The 7,500-nt window shown below is 51.7% G+C and overlaps 4 non-coding genes across 4 annotated transcripts; all 4 read left to right on the top strand.

The window, feature by feature from the left end:
* Window positions 1-99: 99 nt before the first annotated feature.
* On the top strand, window positions 100-218 carry LOC140383969 (5S ribosomal RNA). Its single transcript, XR_011932674.1, has one exon. It is a non-coding gene; the product is annotated as a 5S ribosomal RNA (ribosomal RNA).
* A 159-nt stretch (window positions 219-377) lies between these two features.
* Window positions 378-496, top strand: LOC140383968 (5S ribosomal RNA). Its single transcript, XR_011932673.1, has one exon. It is a non-coding gene; the product is annotated as a 5S ribosomal RNA (ribosomal RNA).
* Window positions 497-657: 161 nt separating this feature from the next.
* LOC140383967 (5S ribosomal RNA) lies at window positions 658-776 on the top strand. The gene has a single exon (XR_011932672.1). It is a non-coding gene; the product is annotated as a 5S ribosomal RNA (ribosomal RNA).
* A 159-nt stretch (window positions 777-935) lies between these two features.
* LOC140345832 (5S ribosomal RNA) lies at window positions 936-1,054 on the top strand. Its single transcript, XR_011924103.1, has one exon. It is a non-coding gene; the product is annotated as a 5S ribosomal RNA (ribosomal RNA).
* Window positions 1,055-7,500: the final 6,446 nt, after the last annotated feature.

Genomic DNA, 7,500 nt, shown 5'->3' with positions numbered 1-7,500 from the left:
TGAGATATCTCAAATTTGACCGAGCAAGTGGCGTGAAGGTACTCTTCACGAAAAGACAGTGTTTGATATAAAAAAGGCCGTTTTGACCTGGAACATTTCGCTCACGGCCATACCACCCTGGACCAGCCCGATCTCGTCTGATCTCGGAAGCCAAGCAGGGTTGGGCCTGGTTAGTACTTGGATGGGCGACCGCCTGGGAATACCAGGTGCTGTGAGCATTTTCACACTTTTTCACCTGTCAAAAAAAAAAAAAAAAAAAAAAAAAAGAAGTTTTTCATTGAGATATCCCAATTTTGACCGAGCAAGTGGCGTGAAGGTACTCTTCACGAAAAGACAGTGTTTGATATAAAAAAGGCCGTTTTGACCTGGAACATTTCGCTCACGGCCATACCACCCTGGACCAGCCCGATCTCGTCTGATCTCGGAAGCCAAGCAGGGTTGGGCCTGGTTAGTACTTGGATGGGCGACCGCCTGGGAATACCAGGTGCTGTGAGCATTTTCACACTTTTTCACCTGTCAAAAAAAAAAAAAAAAAAAAAAAAAAAAGAAGTTTTTCATTGAGATATCCCAATTTTGACCGAGCAAGTGGCGTGAAGGTACTCTTCACGAAAAGACAGTGTTTGATATAAAAAAGGCCGTTTTGACCTGGAACATTTCGCTCACGGCCATACCACCCTGGACCAGCCCGATCTCGTCTGATCTCGGAAGCCAAGCAGGGTTGGGCCTGGTTAGTACTTGGATGGGCGACCGCCTGGGAATACCAGGTGCTGTGAGCATTTTCACACTTTTTCACCTGTCAAAAAAAAAAAAAAAAAAAAAAAAAAGAAGTTTTTCATTGAGATATCCCAATTTTGACCGAGCAAGTGGCGTGAAGGTACTCTTCACGAAAAGACAGTGTTTGATATAAAAAAGGCCGTTTTGACCTGGAACATTTCGCTCACGGCCATACCACCCTGGACCAGCCCGATCTCGTCTGATCTCGGAAGCCAAGCAGGGTTGGGCCTGGTTAGTACTTGGATGGGAGACCGCCTGGGAATACCAGGTGCTGTGAGCAAAACTACCCCCATTACACACAGGAACAGTAGAGCCTAAGACTTGTCCTTTCCATGGGAACAAAGGGGATAGCAACAGCCTCGGCAGCCTAAGACTGTTCCTCCATGATCAGGAACAGCAACAGCACAAATACTGGTCCTCCATGGGAACAAAGGGAATAGCAACAGCCTCGGCAGTCTAAGACTATTCCTCCATGATCAGGAACAGTAGCGGTCTAAGACTGGTACTCCATGGGAACAAAGGGAACAGCAGCGACGGTCTGGCAGTCTAAGACTATCCCTCCATGATGCAAGGAACAGCAGCACGTAAAACTGGTCCTCCCTGGTTGTATATGGCGAGAACTGGTAACTCCAGGTGAGAACTGGGCTGTGTCAGACTGTTCTTCCATGAGAAAGGAAAAGCAACAGCGCAATACTGGTCCTCCATGGGGAAAGGGAATAGCGACAGCCTCGGCAGTATAAGACTATTCCTCCATGTTCAAGGAACAATTGCAGTCTAAGTCTCGTCCTTCATGGGAAAAAAGGGAGCAGCAGCAGTCTTGAAACGGGGGCTTCCCCTCGCCGGAGGGCAGGGAAGTCTATACTTTAAAAGGAGGACCAGCCCCTTTGCAATCAGTGCAGGTGCGTGCAATTTGTGGTGTGCTGCATGGTCTGGAGCTGGAGGTTTGGGAGTTTTTTTTGAGTTTTTAATCGTTATTTTGGTCATTTTCATTTACTTTTTTCAGTTCTTTTGTTTGTTCCCCTCCCAGTAAACTTACTGGGAGGTGGATTTTTTGTTTTTTGTGAGCATGGCTCAAAGGACGGACAACACGGCATCGGACACTGGAATGGACACGACAAAGGCAAGACAAAGTTTGAAAGAATCTGTAAATAATAGAAAGAACGAAGAAAGAAGAATGAAATTTATGAAAGAACTCACTGTGGTGTTGGAGTTGACGGAGGGAGCACAAATCACGCCACTAGCTTTTTTGAAATCGACTCAGGAGGTGTGCGGCTCCATAGTAGCGTGCAGACTCATCTCGAAGGACAAATATGAAGTAACCGTCAGTACCACTAAAGCGAAGGAGCGGCTCCTGGACGGGTACTGCATTGGAGGAGTCAGGGTTCACGCCCGTGACATCTCGGTGGATGAGCTGGTCGTGTCCTTCATGGGGCTGCCGGCTTATATCGAGGACGAGGAGATCCTGGCCAAGCTCTACGCCTGGGGGGTCTCTGCGGTCTCCGAGGTGAGGAGGAGAATGTGGCCGGGGACGAACGTGGCGGACGGCACCAGGTTTGTACGGGTAAGGTTCACGGACACGGTGCAGTCCTTACCGTATTCTGTCAGGTTTGACACCGCGGGGGGCCCCGAGTACTTCAGGGTAATACACGACAGGCAGGTGCGGGTGTGTAGGGGGTGTCTCCAGCCTGGCCATATTCTGAGGGAGTGCCCTGACTTTCTGTGCCGCAACTGCGGGAGCCAGGGGCATTACGCGCGCGAGTGCGTCGCGCAGCGGGCCCCGAAGTGCAGAGAGTGCCGCATGTTCCGCCACTTATGTCCGTGTGGTGCGGGTGACAGAGAGGAGGACAGAGGGGAGGACAGAGGGGAGGACAGGGAGGACGCCATTGGAGGAGAGAGCAGTGACGTGGCCCAGAACGTGCCCGCAACTGCTCTCTCCGAAGTAGAGGAGTTTTTGGAGGAGGAGGCTGTGGAGGAGTCAGGGGAGCCAGAGGTGTCTGGCTCCTCTTGCTCCTCTGACTCCTCAGACGAGGAGGCGTCCGTCGCACTGGAGATGGTGCTCGGCTCAGCGCTGGCGTCTGGGAAGGTGGGAGCAGGACAAACTGCTCCTCCTGACCAGAGGGAGGGGACTCGTGAGGGTCCAACTCCTAAGCCCGTGGAGGAAGAGGCTGAACCCGGGAGGAGGATGGGTGCGGGACAGGCCCCGCATCTTACCTCCAAAGGGGGGGACATCACCACAGGGCTGGGTGATGATCCCAAGCTCCAGTCGGACGGTGGTAAGAGGGGACAGGTGGAGAAGAAGGATAAGAAAGGGGCAAGACGCAGGAAGCAGGTGGCAGGAGACGGAGAGGGCGCTGCTGCTGAGAGCGGCTCTGCCTCCTCCGTTCCAACCACTTCAAAAGCGCCAGCAGAAAGCTCCATCAACCCACCATCCTCCACACGCAGCTCTGCCCCACGAGGTGAGCTCGAGACTGTTTTTAATGATGACTTCATGGATTTCTCCACCCGTGAAGTCAGAAAAAGAGTGTGGCAGTCGGATGCGACGGGCGCCAAAAAGAAGTCTAAATAAAAGATGGGTTACATCCTCCAAGGTCTCCTCTTAATGGCGTTCTCCTTGTCCTCTTGGAACGCAGGCGGCCTGCGGAGCCCAGTGCGGATGCAGAGCGCGTTACACTTTTCCAAGTGGGACGTGCTCTGCATCCAAGAAACGCACTGGGATGTCAGCCACGCGCAACAAGTGCGGAGCATGGGAGTAGGCTCTGTATTTTGGGCCCTGGGCACGGCGTGCTCGCGCGGTGTGGCCACGGTGGTGAGGCCTGGTGTCTTAGGCCAACCCACCCTGGTACACGCCGACCCAGAGGGCTCCTTCCTGGTCCTGGACTTCACGGACACAGTGAAGTTCAGACTAATTAACATCTACGCCCCGAACGATGATGGTCTGAGGAGGCAATTCTTCAAAAAAATATTTCGCTTTGCGAACGACAATACAATCATAATCGGTGACTTTAATACAACACTTTGCAAGACAGACATCGGCATTAACAACTCTTTTAAAAACAGCACTGCCAGGACAGCCCTGTTGGAAGAAGCCGCCAGCAGGAACCTGACGGAGGTGTGGCGGTTCGTCCACCCCTTCCTGAAGGATTTCTCCAGGCGGCAGGTCGTCCAGGGCGTCCTGAAGCAGTCCCGCATTGACCTCTGTTTTGCCTCCTCAGACCTGGCACAGAGAGTCAGTGGTGCTTCCTACAAGTGGTCAGGCTTGAGTGATCACTCCACTTTAGATATTTATTTTGGGTTAGTTTCATCACCGAGGAATGGAGGACTGTGGGTCCTAAACAGCTCCATCCTCGGTGATGAAACTTTTTGTAGGAAAATGGACTTTTTGTTTGATGTATTTGACATGGAGCTGGAGCTGATCGACAGCGTGGTCGATTGGTGGCCGACGGCAAAAACACGCATTAAAAAGCTCTGTGTCAATTACAGCAAACACAAGGCGTGGCTGTCGACCAGGAGGGAGACCGCTCTCCGCCAGCGCCTGCAGGTCCTGGACCAGGGCGCAGCTTCCACCACTGGCCCTGTGGATCCAGAGTACCTGGTGGTGCGCGCTGAGCTGGAGCAGCTGGAGGTAAGTAGGTGTCAGGGTGCAATTTTGAGGGCAAAAGCCAGACACACAGTCGAAGGAGAACGCTCGACAGCGTTCTTCTTCGGCTGTGAGAAGGTTACACAGGGAAAGATGCACATAGATAAGTTGATAGATAAGACAGGTAAGATTGTTTCCGAGGTAAGTGAGGTTTTAGAGACAGCGCAGGATTTCTATAGTAGGCTTTTTAGTTCAGACGGAGTGGCAGAGCAGGCTTTAGACCAGGCTGTAGGTGCTCTGGAGCGCACACTGAGCAGGGAGGATAGGGAGCTGTGCGACGCGCCTCTGTCTCTCATGGAGATAGAGGCTGCAGTCAAGAGTTTAAATACAGGGAAAAGCCCCGGAGAGGACGGACTAACCTGTGAGTTTTTCAAGCGTTTCGCTTCCAGGTTAGCTCCGATCCTACTCCTATTATATCAGGATTTTGAGAGTGAGAGTAGAGTTGGCGATGGTTTTGCGATGAGTGTCGTCACTCTGCTTTTTAAGAAGGGCGACAGGAGCAGCCTCGCCAACTACAGGCCCATTAGCCTTTTGAACGTAGACTATAAAATTTTAGCAAAGGTATTAGCAGGTAGGTTAAAGCGTGTGATTGGATCCGTCATACACCCCTCGCAGGCCTACAGCGTCCCCGGGAGGGACATCTCAGACACAGTTTTGTCTCTGAGATATCTCCTTCGGCAGATGCACGCGACCGGTGGTATTCACGTTAGTGTAGACTTTAACAAGGCGTTCGACAGAGTTGAGCATTCGTTCCTCTGGACTGTATTAGGTAAGTTAGGTTTCGGCGAACGGTTTGTTAATTGGCTACAGCTCATCTATTCCTTTGCGGTCAGTAAGGTCAAAGTCAACGGGTTTCTAACTGACTCTTTCCCCTTAAAAAGATCAGTCAGGCAGGGCTGTCCCCTCTCGTCGCTCCTCTACAGCATCGCCGCTGAGCCTTTGGCGGCCATGTTGAGGGCGGACGCGGCGGTGAGGGGACTGACCACGCCTGCGGGTAGGGAAGTCAAAATTTTTCAGTACGCAGATGACACGAATCTGATCCTCCGAGACGTGGAGAGCCTGAACGCCTCTCTCCACGTGCTCAATGTTTACGGCCTCGCTTCAGGGGCCAAAATCAATTTCGATAAAACCACGGTTAAATTTTGCGGCAGCGTCACGCCTGTTCCTCTCCCTGTCCAGCTCCGGGAGGCCGGGGACTCCTACAAGGTCCTCGGCGTCCCCCTGGGCAGAGACGAGGAGGCGTGTCGTACTGCACTTTGGTCGCCTTTGTGCGAGAAAATTACAGCGCGCTTGAATTTTTGGAGACGTCGTAATCTGACATTAAAAGGTAAAGTCTTAGTTGTAAATTCTTTGTGCATGTCCATGTTGAACCATGCACTCTCCGTGTACGGCCTGCCGGGGGTCTATGCTAACAAATTAAGGTTAGTGATAAACCACTTTTTGTGGAATCGTGAGAGGGGCTTTATTGCACATAAGGTTATGATAGGTGAGTACGATCAGGGAGGTTTAAAGTTAGCAGATTTAGAGTTAAGGAAGAAGGCCTTCAGGCTGAAAACAATTCGGAAATTTCTAGACGTTGAGGTAGATGCTCCATGGAAGGATTATATAGGTGAGTTTGTTAATAGTCTAGGTAAGTTTGGTGTTTATAATTTGTGTTTGTTGCCCCCTGTTTCGGTCCTGGAGGGCCTCCCCCCCTTCGAGAGGGAACTCTTGGAGGCGTGGAGGACTTTCAGGCCCCTGACTGTGGCGGTTCCAGACAGCGGTGAGGGTCTCGCGCACATGCCCCTCCGTCATAACCCTGACTTGCTCTCCGCTCCCCCCGGGAAGCGCGAGTGCATGATCAGTGGGGCGATGGAGGAGGCTGGGCTGGAATATGTAGGTAAGGTATTTGACGTGAAAGGTAATTTTAGTGTAGATTACATAGGGAAGTGTTTTAGGTTAGCAGGTAAAGTGTTTAGGAGAAAGTATATTAGTGGTATGGTAAGTATTTTTAACAGGAATCTGGTCAGGCATTGGGGAAGCACTTTGGGCCAAATGGGGAGCACGACAGGTAAGTTGAATTTTAATGTATTTGTTAGCACGGGGAGGTTTAGGATTTTCACAGACCTACCCACCCGCATCCTGTATCAGTTGTTGTTGCCGGGAGTGCTCGGGCGTCCCGCCTCGGAACACAAATGGTCATTAACATTCCCCGCACGCACCATCGCAACCATCTGGGCCAACATCTTTAATTGGTACACCCCACATAACGTAGGTCATTTTGACTTCAGATTTAGACACAGGATCGTCTTTACATCCGCAGCACTGCACGCATTTCTTCCCGACAGCTACGCTGCGGACTGCCCCGTGTGCCACGGACCCCCCGAGACCCTGGAGCACATGCTGTACACCTGCCCGGCCGTCCGCCCGTTCTGGTCCCGACTGCAGGACCTCCTCGCTCGGAGGCTGTCCTGGAGGCTCCCACCGCCGGCGGCCCTAGGAGGGGACGACCAGGAGCCCTGGCTCCTCCTCTTTGGTCCCGGACAGAGTCGCTCTGGAGCCAACACCCATCTCGCCCGACTAACCCTCTCCATAGCCCGGTACACATTATATCTCAACAGGAACATCCATCTCCGTGACAATAAAACAGCAGCACCCTGGCCCATCTTCAAAGGACTCTTGGCCGCACACCTCCGACACCTCCACATGGCAGCAGAGCACCGGTTCATCACCCACCTCGTCCCCCACAACACCCTGATCCACCTCACACCCTCTGGAAACCTGGACATCCTCTTCTGACCCCGGCATCACCCCCCATCACTGAAGAATGTTTCGAGAATGATTGTGTGTTTGATTTTCTGTAATTTTTTGTCTCGTCTCCCCTTGCCCTTGTGTATCCCATTCCCTTGCCCTTGTGTGTCATGTATGTCTGTACATTCATGTAAATATATGTAAATACTTGTTTTAAGATGTTTTTGATAATAAAAGATAAAAAAAAAAAAAAAAAAAAAAAAAGACCAGCCCGATCTCGTCTGATCTCGGAAGCCAAGCAGGGTTGGGCCTGGTTAGTACTTGGATGGGCGACCGCCTGGGAATACCAGGTGCTGTGA

This window comes from Eucyclogobius newberryi, unplaced genomic scaffold (genome assembly GCF_026437365.1).
Source record: "Eucyclogobius newberryi isolate DKJ021-1_F unplaced genomic scaffold, fEucNew1.0.hap1 SCAF_56, whole genome shotgun sequence".
In the NCBI taxonomy this organism is placed as follows: Eukaryota; Metazoa; Chordata; class Actinopteri; order Gobiiformes; family Gobiidae; genus Eucyclogobius; species Eucyclogobius newberryi.
This window is presented reverse-complemented; position numbering and strand designations above follow the sequence as displayed.